The 20,003-nt window shown below is 36.7% G+C and overlaps 1 long non-coding RNA gene across 1 annotated transcript; it reads left to right on the top strand.

Moving 5' to 3' along the window:
• Positions 1–14,591: 14,591 nt before the first annotated feature.
• LOC136991164 (uncharacterized) lies at positions 14,592–16,789 on the top strand. Its single transcript, XR_010883211.1, has 2 exons — positions 14,592–15,139; positions 16,666–16,789. It is a non-coding gene; the product is annotated as an uncharacterized lncRNA (long non-coding RNA).
• The last annotated feature ends 3,214 nt before the right edge of the window (positions 16,790–20,003 follow it).

The raw sequence follows: 20,003 nt of genomic DNA, 5'->3' as shown, positions 1-20,003 counted from the left end.
TTTTTTTTTTTAAATTCACATTAATCATTGACTTTTCTGTATTTATTTTGAGAGTGCAACAAATAGCTCATCTTTTACCCACTCATGATATAACATGTTACTCTTGGAGAACAGAAGGTATGATCATTCCTTTCCCACGGCGATTTGTTTGTTTGTCGTTACTCATCATGGACATAAATTACAAAGTAATTGCAAATTACAAAGTAAATGTGATGTGATAAGGATACCTATTTGCACCTAACCTATTTCAACCATTGAAGGAAGGATGATACTAAATATGCATTTTCAGGGTTAAGAATGACTACTAAAATTTGAGTAGTTTAAAGGGCTGATTATTTATTGATGGAATTATATATGTGAAAATAAAGATTCCTCTTATTTAATAATCAGTGAATACAGCATCGAATGATCTGGAGGCCACAGTCCATGACAGGTATGCTTATGAAGGACAGCTCCATCTTATTTACCTAATTTATTGTGAAGAGGAGAGAATGTTATTTAATAGCAACACTTGAATGTCTTTGTCTGAGTAATTACAACCAATTGCTTTTTTAGGATGGGAGGGAAGATATACATCTTAATTTCAGCATTCATCATATCACATAACTCAACAAACTAAGATTAGGAGTGTTATGCTCAATATTCTTTTCTTTCAGACTTAATTTAAAATCCTTCACAATACATCTTAACCTTTTCCTCTCCTCCCATTCTTAGCAATGTTTTCTCTTCTAGTATTACATTTTTTTAAATTATATGTAGAGAAGTCTTCCAAAATCTTGAGCCACGTATACAGTATATACATGCTATGTATATATTGAGTCATGGGGAAACCATGCCTAAATCCAGATACATACACATATATGTGTTTAATATGTTTAATGTTGATCACATAGTGTAAATATACCATATTATTTACACCTATATATGGATTCATGTGGTGCCAGTACTGGTCTCTAAATTGTTTTTTTTCTAGTTATGCATGTCTTCAAATAAATATATAATAAGAAAATACAACCACCATACTTACAGTGCTCATTTAACTGAAATCAAAAATGTATATATACAATAGGAAACCATTGAGAAAAATATCTAATACCTAAAATACCTTAAAAAGAAGTTAGTTAGATGCAATTCTTCTTGTTTCACCAAATAAGAAACAAGACAAATTTCACAATAATAAAATCCACCAAAAGCATCTTTTATTCCCTCAGCTGACTTTTAGGAGAACAGGACTAGTAGGTTTCTATTTAATCACTAAATCCAAACACCTCCTATTCTAGGTTGCTCTATGTTTATGAACTTGTTAAGATAAGGATGTTGCTAGATATTAGAAATAAATCCTTTTTATGTGGTAACCATTTACCAGTGAGACTTGGAAAGCATGATATTTCTCATGAGACACTTCATGTTAAGTTTATTCTTCTTAAACTACACTGCTCGAGGCTGGAATCATTTTTGCAACGGGAAGCATCAACAGAAGGCAGTTATACCATGCAGTGAGCTTGTAGGAATAGTACAGATAAATTAACTGAAGACAAATATTTTTAAGATGAGAGGAGATTGCAGAATCTGATCCAAAAGAGGTCAAAGATCACAGACGAGTATCTGGGCTTGGTCACAATAGTGAAATTTGCAGTCCGAAGTCAGGCACCTGCAGCTGAACCTGGAGCAAAGACCTGACTTCACACTAGCTTCATAATTAAAAGATCTGTAAATCTAGAAGTATGAAATAATGGTCAATAAAATATGTATCCTGAATTCTCCCTATGCAGTTAGGTATCCATGTTCCAGCAATAACACCAGTGGAGGAGAAGAGAAGAAAGGTGACATCTGGTTTTGCACTCAAGACTGCAAATAGGTGTGTTTTATCAGATTGCACTTCAGTGCAAGAGAGACCCCTCTCTTTTATGCTCAGAGACATATTCTTTCTTACTTACTATCCCAATGATTCTAACATTCTTAGCCGCATAACATCCCATCTGAAATGAAAAGTAATGAAAAGTGATGAAAAGGTTCCCTATCCCAGTCTAATTTACCACCTGGGATTTAGCACATTCTCCTGAGAGTTAAAAAATATATTCTGGAACATTCTGCTACTGAAGAGTGTTTTCATCCAGACTTCCACTTTTCTTAAATGTGATGAAACTAGTAAGCTTAATCAGTGATAAAATCAAGAGACATGACAACCACCACTTTCCTTCCCTATTTTAATTAAATGGATTTGCACATATGCACATAAACATTTGGAGGCAAAGCATGTAATCCAGACCGTTTCCCTAAGTCCAATCAGCTTAAGCTGGATATAATTTTGTTTATTATTTCATCTAAATCTTCAGAAGAAAGTTAAAACAAACAATAAATGACATTCTGCTTCCTGAATTTGAATAACAGGAAGCATTGTGTGTCTGTTTGGAATATATATTGTGCTTGTTCTCCAAAATGGAAAAAGTTTTGTCCACTGACAAGAATATTTCTGCATCTTGAGGTACTACTTAGTCCATTATCTTTAAATACCCATGCTGAATTTATGCATGTATGTTGGTTTAAGTACTTTTTGTCTTTTTCAGTACAATCAAAGTTTTTCAAAGGGCAAATCTGGCAGTGTAATAACAGCAAATCAATCTTTTGTTCCCCAGACACTGAAAAAGTGCATGTTAAAGAAATATTAACAGTATCCTCAATCTCGATAGTTTAAATTGGTTTTCCACTGTGAATTAATATCTGAAGTGCTGGACAATGGAATATATGTTTATGGTTTTTACTTACTTTTTAATATTTAACATACAGTCCATTTTGTCAGCTTTCTGCATGCATAATAACAAGGCTATTTTCTTCTAAAGGCACAATATATTATGCTCTTTCTCTTCTGTGCTCTTGAATGTAATGCTTTCTTCTAAGGAAGCATACAGATTTTGTTGCCAGAAGTCCTATAGACCTATCTGGAAGACCAATCTGAACCCCAGTGATGTTAATTGATGTCAGTAACTTGATTCTGCATTCTATTCAGTGACCAGCAATACAGTAGAAACACTGGATGAGTATCCTGAAATGACACCTCAATTCTTGTGAGTATCACAATGGGCAGGAAGACCCTGAATGTACTACCTGAAGTTCCTTACCTCTATTTATGGTACAGAGACAGCTTGGTATGACTGCAATCATTTTTAAAGTGCTGCAGAATATTGAAATAGGTATGAGTCAGTTGAATTTATAGTGTTGACAAGAGTGAGAAACATATACTTTGAATCCAAAGACAGCAGTTGTTTTGTACTCTTTGCGCAAGTGTAAACAGACAGAATAGGATGAGAGTTGCTTATTGTCATGCACTCAGTGCTTTGCCTCCAGGAGCTGTCACAAGTTTCTTTTCACTACAATAGTTCAGGTAACATAAACTACATCCTCTGCTTTCAGTCTATGGTGATGGTACTCACAGATTAGAATGACTGAATAATTCATGAAGGACCCTAGGAGGTCTGTAGTCCAATCTCCTGCTCAAAGGGAGGTCACCTGTAAGGTCAGATCAAGTTGCTCAGGGCTTTATCCAGTTTGGTCTTGAAAACCTCCAAAGATGAAAAGAGACTGCACAATCTCTCTGGACAACTTGTTCTACTGCCTGACTGTCCTCATGGGGAAAAAGCATCTCCTTGTATCAGTCTGAACCTCTCTAGTTTCAGTCCCATTGTCTCTCACCCTTCCACCATGTACCACACTGTGAAGAGACTGATCCCGTCTCCTTGATGACCTCCCTGTAGCCACTGGAAGGCTGTGGTATGGTCCCCCTGCAGCTGTCTCTTCTTCAGGCTGAACTAGCCCAGTTCCCACAGCCTCTTCTCACAGGGCAAGTGCTCTGGCCCCTGACCGACGTGGTGGCCCACCGTTGAACTCAAGTTTTTCAATGTCTGTCTTGTGTTGGGACACCCAAAACTGGACGCAGTACTCTAGATGTGGTCATCTGCGAGCGCTGCAAAGAGGGAGACAATAACTTTCTTCGATCTACTGTCTGTGCTCCTGTTAATACAGCCCAGAAGGCTGTTGGCCTTCTTTGCTACCAGATGAAAGACACAGACAGGCATGCTGCCTGCTGGCTTGTGTTCTGCTTGCTGTCCACCAGCACCCCCAGGGCCTTTTCTGCAGAGCTGTTCCCCAGCCAATCAGTCCTCAGACTGTACCACTGCAAGGGATTGCTCAAATGTCATGGTACAGACTGATGAGCCTCTCAAACTCTCTAGCTACTTAGGCAGTATTTCTCTACTGGGCCTGAGATGTATTTACAAAAGAAATGAGCTTGCTACTCAGCTGGCTGTTGACAAGAGAATGGAAGAAATAATCCAGTTTAAGGCATCTGGTAGTAATATAGTAAAGAGCAAGACCGTATAAGGAAGAAGTATATGACTTCTATATGCAGCCAATCTGTGGATCAGCAATGCAGATGCAAAGAAGTCTTCTTTACACCCCATCACAGGCTCACAGCAAAGGGAACATTCTCTTTGAGTTCTTCATATACAAAAAATGTACAGATCTATGAAAATGTCAAATGAACTACACATTTGTTTGGTATTTATTTCTTGTGGTATAAAATGAGGTAGCTCATTTTCACAAAGTTCACAAGAGTTCAGCATCATCTGTCAGCCACACAAACTAGTATTGTGCAATTAATTGATATCACTCAGATAGAAACATATTCTCTATTCAGACTGCTACTAAATAGGCACTTCATCCCCGAAATGATGAGCTGCAGAGCTACAATCATTATATTTAAGAATTCAAAGAAAAAAGACAATAATTATATCTAGTACAAAAGATAACTATGGATAAAAAGAAAAGGTCATTCAAGTCTACAAACAGCACCATAACTCCTGAAAGTTGAATAGAAAGGGGTTAATAGGCTTATAAAATAAATTTTAATAGTCTAACAGATTTATTTGTTCCATCATGGTAGTAGAGTAAAAGTAGAGTCTTTCAGATTATATCCTTTGCTATGCTAAAAACAGAATAAAATAAAAAAATAAAAATAAAATAAAAATATGTTAGAGCTCAATGGAAAGTAATGAAAAGCAGATCCATAAGTTACATTTTCACATTAAAAGCACAAGAGTGTTTCTCCACACAGCATAGTTAATTGCTCAATCTTGTTACCCTAATATTATGATAATGGATAAGGGGCCATACATGTAGCTATCAGTACAAAAGAAAAAAGAAAGAAAGAAATGAAAATAGTGAAGTTTTGCTGCACTTCAAAAGGCAAAACCACAGTGAAGTCTATTTAGAAAGACAGAACAACATTTCAGTAGATGTAATGGACAGAGAATTGAGAAACGTAGGACAACTACCGACTTGATCCCAGGCAGTCCTTGCTGTTTCATCTTGTTTTGCAACTTTGGTGAGCTGTATAATCTAACAGTATCTCTTTTCATGTCCTGTGAAAATGGAAATAGTGAGTCCATCCTGTCTATTCAGCTGTTGATACTCAGTGGTGCAGGCTTTGTCCTATACTATATTTTAGTCATGCGTCTAACAATATAAGGCTAACACTGTTGTTACTACAATATGCATAATTACCTATTAATTATTAATAATCATCACCCTCAGCATCCCTTAAAAAAGCAAAATGTGAGAAGTTCTGTATAGCATCAGAAAGTAAGCATACAGCTTGATTAACTCCTTATAACTACTTTTGAGAGGAGATAAAACAAGAGTTAAAAGAGCATAGAGCATTCTCATCAAAGATTTCTTTGCCATAAGGCATGCACTGCTACACGGTGAAGGTACTAGTGCAGCAGTTGTGACAGCAAGTCCAGTGATCTCTAGGTGGATAAGAATAATCCTGTGTAAGTCTATACTGCACTGAACAACATGTCTACAGTATTAAAATGCTGCTTTAAGTTTGCAGGTCTGGAATTGCCTTGCTGTAAAAAAATTTGCCTTTAGTTCTTATGTATTTCATATAACGATGTCAAGTTTGATTTCCTGCCTCATATTCATGACATCAGATTTCACTACAGGGATTCACTTTCTTGGCTATTGAATGATCAAAGCTAAGAACAATTGAGCTAAAAGATTCTGTTCAAGAGAAAAAAGAAGTGAATGTGAAGCTACCAAGCTTTCGAGTGTTGACATTGGTTAGAATGCTGAAATGATCTATGACTTCTTTAAGCCACAATAAAATGTGTCATGCCCATGTCATAGGATTTTTAAGTCTTTCTCCTGTTTAAAATAAAAAATATTTTCTCCTACTATAAATACAGCAAAAGAGAAAGTGATAGTGACCTTTCTCCTTAACTTACAGGACTGTGAATGCATCATTAGTACATTCATCTCCAAAGCTTTTCATATACATATGTGCCCTAGACTTGGTCAGACCAAACTGTTGTCATCTGCAAGCTTGACTTCTATAGCCAATGCTTGGACAAAATGACAACTCAGAGAGATTGTAACAGAACCAAACAATTAGTTTGAGTATTTGTATGGCTTCCTATCAGTATAATATGAGCACCTCAACATTTTAATATGTTTACCAGAGCAATAGCGGTGTGGGTTAAGCAAATATACAAATTGTCAGCTAGAAAACTGAGGCAAAGTGGTATAAAATGATTTGCTGCTGTCACACAAGAAGTCAATGACAGAGCAGGGATTGGATGGAGATCTTTAACTGAAGAGGTGATCATTATCCTTTCTCTCTATTGTAGATGTTAGTGAGAAGGACCAATTACAGTCCTGAGGAGATGGTAGTAGCTGCAACATTGTCTGCACTCTTTGCAATAAATTCCTTGTAGGTCTCATCTCCCTCTTTAATGAATTACATTATGGGGATGAATCAGGAATTGAGTGATCTGTACTCTACCTTAGTAAGCAGGACTCAAAGAGGCCTTAATAAAAAATGTGATTGATTATTTGTATTGCACAGCTCTGTGAGCTCACTGAGTGAGAATAAGGGTTTCTAAGCTTCTGTAAAATTTATACCTCTTTCTGGTTACCCTCATCATGTGAGTGACACCAAAAACTCTAATTTCAAAGGAGCATTGTGTTTGCCTATGCATTGTCTAATGTGAATTCAGCCTATGAAAGGCTACATGAAGCCTTATGTCAGACTTTACCAAATGGAGTTTCACTGAAAAGGATTGGAGAAGAATATCACCCTAGAGAGAAAAAGATTGGAACATAAAAATGTTGATTACACTGTTGCAGGGATACCTCCTACTTGCTGAATGCATGCTTGTATGTACTGTTAACATGTTCCATCCTATATGCAGCCAGCTATGCTGAGAAGGAGCACAGCAGTTAGCATGCTGTTAGGCCTGGCTCCTGGGAAAATGCTAGCATTCCCACAGCGTTATTGTACCAGCCCCCTGTAGTTTAGCATGCTGGTGTGACCCAGATCCTCCTTGCTTCTACATAAGTCCAAGTGGGATGGCCAGAGAGAGAAAGCAAGCATTTCATTTTGTCTCACCTCACCAAGGATCAGATCTCCCAGCATTTCTGGAGGGAGAGGACAGAGCAGCAAGGTAGAAAACCACGTATAACAGTACAGACTTTCTAAAGCGATAGGTATGACTTGGGTGCCTGTATCCTTGATACAGTTTTTTAACTACAAGATTGATCATGGTAGCTAGGGAGTCCTGGAGTTTCATAGGTATAATAAAAATCTGTAGGACAAGAAGCAGGTTGAGAAAGAGTTTGCATCATGATACCATTACTCACCTTCTGCAGGTTCTGCTAGTACCAAATCTGAACTGTTGAATTTAATAGATGCTCTGCAGTTATAAAGCTCTAAAGTATCTATGTGTTACTAAATTGAACAGATAATGATGAAAAATTCTCTCTAATAATTTACTTAAGTCTTAAGTAAATCTTTCCATAATGGTCTTCCTTATATATAGATGTAAACCATCAGTTTCAGTCTAAAGGAGCAAATGTTGGTAAAGACTGGTATCATAATAACTACACTTGATTTTCCATGAGCTCTATATTCATAATGAAGTGATTGCAAAATGCTAAGATCAGGATAATTTTGTAATGAAGAAGAAATTCCATCAGGCATACTTTCCCATCTGTAATTCTTTTATAAATGTCTATTTTGCATGAAAAAACACTCTTTTAAAGTATGCTTTGTGTTGTTAATGATGGGTTGTATTTTGTAAAGTGAGGAAGTAAAATCAAACTGCACACTGAAAAAACTTATACCTTCCTCTAGTTATCTTCAGTATACAGAAAGAAACTAAACTAGATTGCAGATACTCAAATAGTCTGATTCTTTATCTATATCTACATCTGCTTTTCTATCTATCAAAACAAGACTTTGTTTTGTTTTGTTTTGTTTTTTTCCTGTTCATTTATTGATGTCAGGTGATGATCTTGTTTTAATGTTGTTAATTTAAATGTATATACTTCATTTGGATTTTTAAATTCTGGAAGCTTTTTAAGCAAATAACCTTTTATGATTTAGATGTAATGGGCTTTAATTTGCTATCTTTTATTTTTTTACAGCTTTGAAAGCCTAAATAACTTTTTTATTGAGCTCATGCTAACTGGAGTGTTTCCAAATAAATTTACCTAAAATATAGTTAAATTCTACCTGATGAGCTAACTAGGAATTACAATTTGGAATTTGCTAATGAGCCACAGTCAAATCAGAATGGGTTCTGGACCCCTCAGCATGGAAGTTATCAGTCAAAGCTAGTATATATCCAGAGCAATTTTCACATTGTGTTTATTTTAAAGCATTTTAAAAAAGCAACAAAAGACAAAAGGCTTGAAGCAATGCTACATACAAAATTAAATAATGATCAAAGGTATTATGAAATTGCCCATTTTTGACAAATATATATTCAAAAACTCAGAATGTAGCAACTACTTTAGCATTATCAGTTATTACTAACTTTAAAAACAAGAAGAAAAAGAAAAACAATATATGTGGCATCTGATTAAATATAAAAACGGTGTTAAAATTTACCAACTCAGTCAATTTGAATAAAATAAAATAACACAAGCTACTTTATTGCCATTTTGTATCAGGGTACTACCTTTATCTTCTCCTTGAAACAAGATACATAGCCATGGCACTTTGAAGAAACATTAACAGATTTTGTATGCCACTTTATACTTTTTCAATGCTCAAAGAGTCCTTCCTTGATAATGTAGAAAAAAGGAAACTGCAGTTTTATGAGCCTGAACATTTGAACTTGAATATAAATGTGGCCTCCTTCCCCCATTTTGAATGCAGAATATCTGACTTCATCTTTTCCCATAGGTATTTCTCACAGTTCTGAAAAAGAAAAGGTATTTTTATGTCTATGGACTATGAAAATACATCTACAGACAAGTGGAGCTGATGGTTCTACAAGAACTAATGGGAATAGTAGGGTAAGGGATCAAAAGACACAGTTCATCTGAGCAGATTATGAGGAGGATTGTGTGGTACGGTCACCTAAATAAGCACCAGTCTAAACCTTACGATTTCAGGATCCCTTTCTGTCCTTTGTTGCTGGGAAGTCTAGCTGGTTTATATTCATGCTGATGCTATCTCAATAAGGGTTAATGCAAGGCAGTAGAGTCAGTTTCCAAAATATTATTCTACTCCACGTGGAGCTCTTTCTAAAGCAGACACCTGCATTCAATGGGCTGAATAGTTCTCTCGACTCCCTTGGCTGTATTGATGGTGTGTTAACTGCAATTGACTCACTTGGCTCCTGTGCAGACACCTAAATGTGTTTTAAGCTGCAAGCTGAATTGCATCCCTAGTGTCACAGAAGTATTTTGCCATGAAAAAGCATTCAAAAGGTTTAAAATGTGGAAATCTTATGTTCAACATGTTTTAAAAATTCGACTAGTCTGTTTCTAGATTAGGGTTCAATAGATTAGAGTACAATGCCAGTGCAAAGAGTAATTGCAGCTCATACAGAAGCATCCTAAACTACTTAGTTCTGGTGGCAGGAGCAGATTTACTTAAGCAGTGGAATATGTATCTACTATCCTGGCTTGGCCTGAGCAGCCTTTATGAAGTTTGGAGTTGCACAGCTATCCCACTTATACGAGAAAAGGAGAAAAAAGGGGCAGGCAGGAGGCACAGAAGGGGCATTGCCCAAACTGCTCTGTTACCACGTGGCTCAGATGTTTCCAACACATATTCACATATTCAACCTTTCCCCCAGTTTCCCCTTACCTCCAGTGTAATTTACAATGTCTTCTACAGTTATGGCCAAGCAAGACCCCAACTCTTTCATCTTCCACAGATAGTGCTTTAGGATAAAGTCCTTTGGGATCATGAAGCTTGAAAATTTTACAGAAAAGAAGCCGGAAATTAAATTTTATTTGAACTTCAAGGTAGTGATATTTTTACCCTACATTTTGCTGATACTGACATTTTATCTGGAAATATTGGAAACATAGAAGATGCAGCTTTGCCAGATTTGGCAAGCTGCCTCTCTTCCTTTCTTCTAAGAGTTGAACTGTTTTGGATACTTTTGACCAGAAGTTGTTTAGGATGATTTTGAACAATATCTTGGAACAGTTTGGAGATCCTTTTATTGGTAATCAGAAACCATTCCTAATCTTTAACATCCTTCTGACTTCTCTTTTTGATTTTATAATACTAATCTTCTCTCTTCCATTGTCAACTAAATTAGAATAATTTTTCCTCCTACTCTTCATCCCCCACACATAAATATGTGTGACCACACTTACTAAGGCTTTTAAAAAAACTGATTTCTTTAAATTAACATTATTAGAACTTCAATTAAATCCTGTACTCATCAAATTTGACCCAGTTTTATAGTTGAGTGATTATAATTGACGGGCGAGTGAAGAGTTAACAGGACTGAAGTTTGTCAGTTGATATGCAAAAGAACTGATAGCACAAGAGCTGACGTGCGCAAAGCTGTTGAACAGAGGACTTAACAGGACTAAAGTCGTCTACCAACCGATATGCGCAAGGATTGATATGCGCAAGGCTGCGGAATGGCAGCATTAACAAGACTGAAGAGGTCTGCCACCTGGAATCTGCACGGACCCCCAGGGAGGGAAGAAGCAATACGGAGGTGTTGTGGTCTTGCCTCGCCAGCAGGGTCCTCCCAAGCAGACAAACAGACAGTCCTGTGATTGCGAAACTTGCAAAAAGTCAGCAAAAGCAGTGTTTGCCCAGAGCCCCAGCCGTATAAAAAGAGACTTGGCAGCTAGGAGAGTTGGAGCAGGGACGGGAACGTGACCTGATCATCCTCTCCGGCTGGACCGTGAGTATCCCCCCCTTCCCCTTTTCCTGGGACGCTGGGTTAAGGTAACTCCTCGAGGTTGAGAGCCCTCTCACTAGGAGAGTGAACAAGAAAGCTTTCAAGTAGGGATAAGCAGTCCTTCCAATTAATAACGCAGTAATCGACGGTTTCAGGTTATCCTTTCTAAATTAGTAACTGATGGTTTTGTGTTATCCTTTCTAAATTAGTAATTGCATTATTTTAATGGATGTTACTAATCCAAGAACTTGTGTGAGGAAATAAACATCTTTTTTATTATTATTATATTACTGTCTCAGTCGTTGCTATTGAACCTTCATAGCATGACAGTGTGACATTTGCTCGAAGTCATTTCCTTACTTCTTACTTGGGATATGCCAAACAGTTTAGTCGTTTCCAAAAACCAGACTGAAAATGAAAGTACAATACTGACATTTATAAATATACCTCAGTTCATGACTGATACTTATTTTTTCCTGTGTCAGTCCTATATCTGCAGATAAGTATGAGAGACTGTCATGTTCTGATAGATGATTAATTCTCTTTAATTCTCATGCAAAAAATGTATGAGCTTTCACCCTGAAATAAACTTACTTCTAGACGTAGACTGTAGTTGACAGATTCACTCTTCACAGACAAAAGAAGAGTTAAGGAGTAAAAATACTTCAAGTGGGAGATAGCATTTTTTCTGCTCTTAATCGAAGACTGTGAAGATCTAAGGACATCAGTAATAAAAGTACATAGGAAAGTGAGCATAAAATACCAATGTAAACTAAAAAAAAATCTTTTCACAATATTTTTCTCTGGGTGAAAGGGTGAGAGAAGATTCATGCATGATAAATTACTACATGCATTTTAGAAAGTACATCTGCATACTTATAAATGTGGACTAAACCAGAACAGAATGGAATAGCCTATTTTCATAAATGCTAGAGCAACTCTTACCCTAGATACCATTAGTTCTTCACTACACAAACAGATTTTTAACAGACTTTTATCCTGGATCTTTTTTTTTCTTCTTGTCCAAATTTCTCTAATTTCTTTCTAATGATGTGAAATTAACTCCCACTGCTCAAGTCTGCAGTAAAAACATGTCATTTCAAACTACATCATGTCTCTTTTGAGAGATATTTTTATGAAACTTTAGCTGACAAGCTATAACAGGCACTAACCGGTATATTTTTCTGGCTTTACATTTAGAACATAGGGCATAGAACTTAATGGGCCTCCTGAATCACTCTTCATAGACATCTATTATGACAGAAAATCAAATTATATGAATTTACCTGCATTTATGAATATAAGTACTGCAGATTGTTCTACTTTTTCCACCTACTGTTGGATTGATATGTAAAAGTCATACTGCTGTAGGGGTTAAAACCTTTTTTAATAATTATCAACCTAGCAAGTTAATAGCTATTTGGTTTGAGGACAATATTAATACTAATTAATATTACTACTTAGAATTTTGGCTTTCTTGGTATTTACCTTTATGCTTTTGAGACAACATTTATTGGCTAAATGAGACAATATTCTTTCTGTTTCCTTCCCTTCAATAATTTTTCCATTGCTGATAAATTAGTAGACTCCTTTACAATTGACATGATTTTGGTTTTGCTCTAAAGACCAAAGTTATCTCTGTATTCCAAGCGAAGGCTTGCACAATTTCAACCATATTTTTTATGCCTATTGGAAATAGATTGAATGATATACCCTAGGACTGCATCTGCCTTTTCAGATTATCTCTTTGCAAGATTGCCTTTATAATTGCCTACTTTCCATCATGTCTTTATGATAAGACATTAAAGACCACAACACATTATTCTTCTTGTGAAGATGACAAATGCAAAATTGTTTGCTTCATAACACAGTTGTCCAGTAGAAACGTGTATATAGTTCTAACCATTTCTTCATTAAAAAAAACTCTAGAAAATCAGTGTGTAGACGTGTGTGTATAAATATATAATGTCTGTGAACATATAAACAGGAAAAAATAATTAACATTAGTATTCAATTATAATTTATGTTTTATACGAGCGGCCAGACTCTGATCTATTTTGCAGAATGTAGACCTGGTGCCATCTCAAATTTACAAAAGATTTGGAGTTTATTCTGGCTTCATAATCTAGTTTTAGAAATGTAGTAGTATGTGCATATATATTTATGTTTGTATAGCTTGTTATATAATATCATACAACATACAATAATTTTAAAACAATTATTTGTTCTGTACATGAAGATTCTTCCCCATTTAAAATTCTGTGTGTTTGAAGCTCAATGGAGTGCACAATGTATGTGTGTAGATGAGGCAAATAATTCCCAGGAAAAGTGCAGTTCCAAGAAACACAGTTCTATAACAGTGCATATAATTCTCTGTCAGCACTAAATGTGTGAAATCTTCTGTTAACATTGGAAAATATGTAATTTAAACTAAATTTTCTCAGAAATTAATACTCTTTTTTTCTATTGAAAAGTATAGTTGATTGATTTATTATTTCTATGTTTTCTGTCATTACCATTTTGTTAGAAGTGAAGCTGCCAGGGCACTGGGGCGGCTGGAGGTTCCCTAAGACTGGCAGTGGCCGTCAGGGGCTCCTTATGGGAGATCTGGGGACAGCTCAGCTCTCCAAGTTGCAGCTGATCTGCTGAAGGACAGACACTTCCCCACTGCACTCCATTCCCTAGCGTATATTGCCAAGTGAAATGGGGCTGGGCCTGGTCAGGGTGGGGGAGGCAGGGACGGGGGGGGGGCCCGGGGGGGCCCTCAGGGCCCAGACAGAAGCCAGCAGTCAGTATTAATATCCAATTGGATTTCTGAGTGGATCTCAGTCCACTTTACCAGTGTTTTCGCAGGTCCAGGAACATCTGAACACAGAAAGATTAGATAACAAGAAGAACACGCCAAAGAAAATAAATGCTAGTTATTGTAAGCATATGTGGAATGTGAGAGCGCCCGCTTCATTAAAGTTATCAGGTCAAGGACAGGTCAAAGGGAATCATAAGTAACAGGGAAAAACATAAATAAAACACAGGGAGACACAAACCTGACAAGCAGCAAAGACCAAGACTCTCCAGTCACTAATTGATGGGCCATTAAGAAACTGCAGGCATTGCCTTGAAGAGGGTCAGCCTGGACATTACAACTGGTAAAAAGGAGGAAACAAGATGAAAATGAGGGTTATAAATACTTGAGGAAGGGCCTGGGGGACTATGCAGAATTTATTAAGGAGTGTTTTGGGGAAGGGGATGGGGAGGAATGGGGGGGGGGGAATGAGGCACCTGAATAGAGAGGAGGAAAGGTTAAAGGGGCCAGTTGTGTGTAGGCAGTGGCTGGTCAGTATGCTTGTCTGACCAAGCCTTGCACCTCATCCCTGCAGTCTAGTCTATCTTATTAAATCCTTTCCTAACTCTCTTTCAATGTAATCTCCCTCTCTGTCCCATGGGTGAGAGCTGTAAGGTCCTGGGGGCAGCAACTGGGCGGACGGGAGCGAGTGAATTAGGTGCCAGCCCCCAGAGGCAGCCCTTGGGCCATAGTGGCCCCGGTGTCTGTGGTGCGGGGACCAGAACGTTTACTTCAAGCTGGGCTAGCCGGTGAGTCAGAGGCCCCGGGTCCAAGCATGGACAGCGGGCAGGCTGACAGCCCGAGCTGATATTGGAAGGAACATGGGTATGCCTGGAGCATAGCCCCAGCAGCTCATCAACAGGAACCCTGGGTCCCAGAGTCTGCCGGAGGCAGTGGCCCTTATAACTTCCCTTAACTACTACATTCTTTGAAGTGTGATAAAATCTTACCTGACTGAATATTGAAATTTAGTTCATCCACTTCAGTTGTGGAAGAAAAAGATATGCAGATACTATGCAACATGAAAAGGAAATGATATGCAGAATCTGATCCCAGTTTCTTACATAGCAAAGAGGTAAGATTTTGGTTTTTTACCCCCTGCAACTTCCTTGCTGCAATTGAAGCTGAATAAGGCTTGGACTGAAAACAAGGGTGTTCCAAAGACTCAGAGAATAACAATTAAAAATGAAATTAATGAGATTTACGGTTATGAACAGAGCCAGCTCAAGGCTACTTAGCTGTGTAGACAAAACTGAATTTTGCTGTCCCCCAAATGAGAAGCTAGGGGTAGACTATAAGGGGAGAGAGGAGTGAAAAGATGTCATGAAAAGATGAGTAAATGGAGGAAGGAGGCAGCAAAGATCCTCATAATCTTTGTAAAAGATCCTCTGCCCAATACCCCATCTTTTTTCAGAGTAACAGCAACCAGCTTTTTGTCTAGGATTCAAGCACAGGTAAAGTAGTTTGCAGGGATATGGTGTTTTGACTCTTAGTAATGCAGTATTCTAGCTAATTACTTACTTTGCCTATGCCTGGAGTTGCCTTAATCTTGAAGACAGTGAAATGTCAATAACTGTCTAGAAAAAATAGTTTAGAAAACATGTCAAATATTTGCATGTGAGAAGATAAGGGAATCATTAACAAGGCCTCATCTGTGAATGGTCGGTAGGGTGAATGGCCTTCGGTAAAATCAGTGTAAATAAGGATGGGCAAATTACCTTCCTTCTTTCGATCTAAATGGTCTAAAGAGCATTCATACCCATATGATCCAAAATGTTACAGCTTTATATTTTGTAAAGCAGCTGATCACATTTATATTGTGGATTAAAGATCATGAATTATTTGAAAAACCTTAAGCTTAAACAAGTTTTCTCAGTATTCAGACCTTCCAGGAGCCATGTATTGACAGGCTGATGAAAAGGGAGACACACTTTCAATAAAGTCTTGAATCTGATGGTAACTGCTATAGGTAGACAAGCAAGCAGACCTCAGGCATTAGAGGCACTGTATCCTATTTTCCTTTGAATTCTCTTCTATGTTAAAGAAACTATTCTAGATAAACTGAAGTTTTGCTATAATTCTTCCTCTTTCCCTAGTCGATTTTTGATAGGAAACCTTTACAAACTACACTATCAAGACTGAGAAGGAGAATTAAATGAAAAAGGGAATAGACCACCATGCAGTGAACTGCTGCCAAGAGCTCTGGATGATAAACCATCATCAATGACATGGGATTATTTTCCTCTCTGTAGACTAAAAAGACAAGAGTAGTACAATCTGTGCTTACTTAGAAGGAAAAAAAGAGTGAAGGTACTAGAGAGAGGGCACATATGGAAACACTGTCTCTTTGATGGCAGTTGAAAAAACAGTCATGAATTACGTAGTATAACTGCAATGGTTCAGCCTTCCTCAGGGAATGTCTTTGAAATAAATGGCAGGGCTCACTGAAGAGACAAGGGTGGGCTCCATGTAGAACCCAGCCATAGTGTCTTACTCTGAAAAGATTCTTAAAAATGAAATGGAAAATATTCAGCAAAAGAGAGATGTTCAAATGCATACAGTATATAACCCTACTGAAATTGGCTTTTTTTTTTTCACCAGAGTCTCAGAAGTCTTCAAAGCTGTTCAGAAGTAATCTCAAGGGTTAGAAGACTGTGGCATGAAATACACATTTGAATTCAAAACTTGTATATTAAAAAAAGAAACTGATGTCTTGTGTACATAACATGTTTTCTGTTTAGTTTCTGCTTTCAGTATTAGGTACATTTGTCACCCACTGGAAAATGCTCTTCATTAAAAACACTCAGCTTTGAGAAAAAGTCAGACTGCCCTGGAAATGCCATAAAAAAACAGATACATGGTGTTCCTTTTGCTCTGTTCCTCCTTCATCTTTATTCGGGAAATACTACTTTAGATAACAAAGCAAGTGCAAGCAACCTGCTGATCACCATTGTAATTTCAGTCTGTCCGCTCCCAGTCTCATAAGCTTTTTCTCTTCCTGAGAGCAAAATTCACTTTTCTTTTCCTTCCCAAAAGGTATCACAAAGACCTATGAAGCATTTTGATATTCTTCCAATTTTGTTTTTGTGGATTGAAACAACATTTGTGTAAGTCTTAGAAGTTGTTCTTGGTCCCCTTCACAACACAGAAATCCATTACTTAGTCCATCCTAAGATATCACTTCAACTATATCTTCTTTAAACAATTAAGCCAACCATTCTGATAAAAATGGGAAAGTTATAGAAATATCACGTTTTTTTTCTGAAGAATCCATCATTGTAACACCTAGTCTGATTCGCTCTTAATTCTATCTTTAATACCTTACTGTGTCAAACTGTGCTTGTAGGCTTCTACAGGGTAGACATCCATATATGAGCCAATTACCATAGATTCTCTTCATAGATGATAAAAAGATAGAAAGAAATAGTAAAAACTGCAGGGCACTATTTATCTACTTTCAGTTGAAATTACTCATATCTTAAATGTGTCTATTTCTCTCTCTTAACTACTAGGGCAACCTAGACAACCGATTAAATTGTGCAATAAAGATGCCAGTTAGACTGTAAGATCTGTGAGGTATAATTTATAATACTGTGAAATAAAATGAAATCATATTAATAGCTGGTAAAAACTCCTAATGTATTGCTCCTCTCAGTTTTTCTGGATCAGATAATCTTAAAAACACATTCTTCTTTTGATATCAGGTCTTTTAAATTCTAAAGTGTCTCTGCCCAATGTAGGTGAAAGTCAGGCCTTACTGAAGTTCATAGTAAAACTTGCCTAATTATCTTCATAATTAAGAAATGGCTACATATGACCTAATCTTTCAAAACCTCTTTTTCAGCCATTGGAGAGAAACAGGCATTTCAAGGGTACAATTAATCTGCCCTGTATAACAAAACATGGCAGGGTGTTTTTTTGTGTTCTTTTTTTCCTTTTGAGTCTGATTCTAGTATAGACTACTTCTAATTCAAATAAATAATCTCTCATTAGTTTCAGCTTTAGAATTGCAGCCTTCCACAAGGTTTGGTTTTGTTCCTAAATGCAGTCTTCTATTTACTCTCCAATAACCTCTTCAGCTCCTCAAAGTCTTTAGAGCATTTTGTGTTTTGTTGTTTTTCCATCTCCTCTTTCTTCTCCTGTCCCTTATTTTATAATAACTCACTGACATATTTGCAAGTTGGATATACAGTTTTTAAGAATATGTTGTCTGAGGTTCTACATTCCAATATTTTCATTTGCCTTCTTTAATGTAGTGGTCTTGTATTCATTGCAGCTTGTCTGTAAGCAAAATCAAAACAGGAGGTACCATTCAGCTGCTGTTCTGCCCTCTGCATTCTCAAATGATTTGTGAACAGCCCATAGCCATTACTGATTTTGCAATTCTGCAGAAATATAACAGGTATCAGTCAGGCTGTATATAGCATCTGCTCACTGAAGTGTTATGAAAACTTGTGTTCCATTCTGAGACAATTTTAGGAGGCAATGCAAGTGGCCTACAGCTATTCTCAACTAGATTATCCCTCATATCTACCTTCAGAAGGAAAGCTGAAGTGAATGACAGAGCATGTTCAAATTCTAATAACTATCTGTAAAGAATATGTTAAACAATTGCAGACTACTCAAATTCAATAGAAAAAAAAATATGAAAGTTCCTTAAAATTATTACATTATATATAAAGAATATACACTCTAAAGGCTGGAAACTGGAAAAAGACACATACTATTCCCTACAGAGCAATTTTCTTCATTTTTTTTGATGTTCAAACAAGATTTACTTTCCTTGTCCAAACATTTTGGGTTTCAGTCCTCAAAGAAAAGTTTCCTTGCTTTTGTTTTTAATATATAATAATTACTGCTTCCATTTCATATGCAACAAACCTTGTTTCTTTTAGAAGTCTGCCATGGAAGAATACATGAATCTTAGTCTCTGTTGAGTACAACACATTTAGAACAGAAAGTAAGGAAATTACAGACAAAATGATTTCCATAAATCATTTCCATTTAGGTCTTTCTTTGTAGACTGAGGATATAAGACTGTCTGAAAAGGCATACAATATCCAGTGCCTGAAATGACTTAATGTAAATAATATAATTATGCAGAAAGAGACTGATAACAGACCATAACTGAGCAACTTCAAAGAGAAGACTTTTTAATTGTTCCTCACCTAATTGTCCACATCTCCTTCATTATTTATTGAAAAATTACAGTCATAATAAAAAGTATAAACTCCAGGCCTTGTTTCTACACCCTGTCACTCTCACTAGAAACATAAAATGTGATTCAGATGGAGTCTACAAAAGCATGTCCAAAATGACTGAATGAAATTGGGTATATACACAAGTTTTTTGACAGTATATTTCATTAGGATAATGACAACAAACAGTTGTAGCTACCTAAAGGCTATAGATATGCATCAAGTTTGGTACTACTATGGGCCAGCTGAGATGTGCTGATGCATGGTGTATCCCTTCTTTTTTTGCTTTCTAGAATGGTTTTCCATTTAGAAGTTCTGTTTTGTCCTACTTACTTTTAAATTTAATGTTTGCATTTATGAAATGCAAAAGTGTTCCCATTACCTTACATTTCACCTAGAGATGTGTCTTCTATTGATCCTTTGTTTCTCAACTGTTAAATACTTACAGTTCATCAATAATTTTTTCAATACTACAAATATCAATATCTGTTGCTTAAAATTATGCAATTATTTTTCCACACCGCTCATGAGCTGGGTTTTTGCAGTTTACCAGGGCTGATAATCAGATCAATACCTGTGAATAACTACTTAAGTTATGTTGTTTTGATTACTTTGTATTGAACATTTTGATTCCATTGCTATGACTGAAAAAAATGACTGCTTTGTTGGAATTGTGGCTCAGCAAAGTGGTGTGTGGTCTTACAATCCTGGCTGTGGAAGAGATTTGAATGAAGTGTGGAT

The sequence above is a fragment of the Apteryx mantelli genome, chromosome 1, assembly GCF_036417845.1.
Source record: "Apteryx mantelli isolate bAptMan1 chromosome 1, bAptMan1.hap1, whole genome shotgun sequence".
Lineage (NCBI taxonomy): Eukaryota > Metazoa > Chordata > Aves > Apterygiformes > Apterygidae > Apteryx > Apteryx mantelli.
The sequence above is the reverse complement of the archived record's forward strand: the minus strand, read 5'-3'. Positions and strand labels throughout refer to the sequence as shown.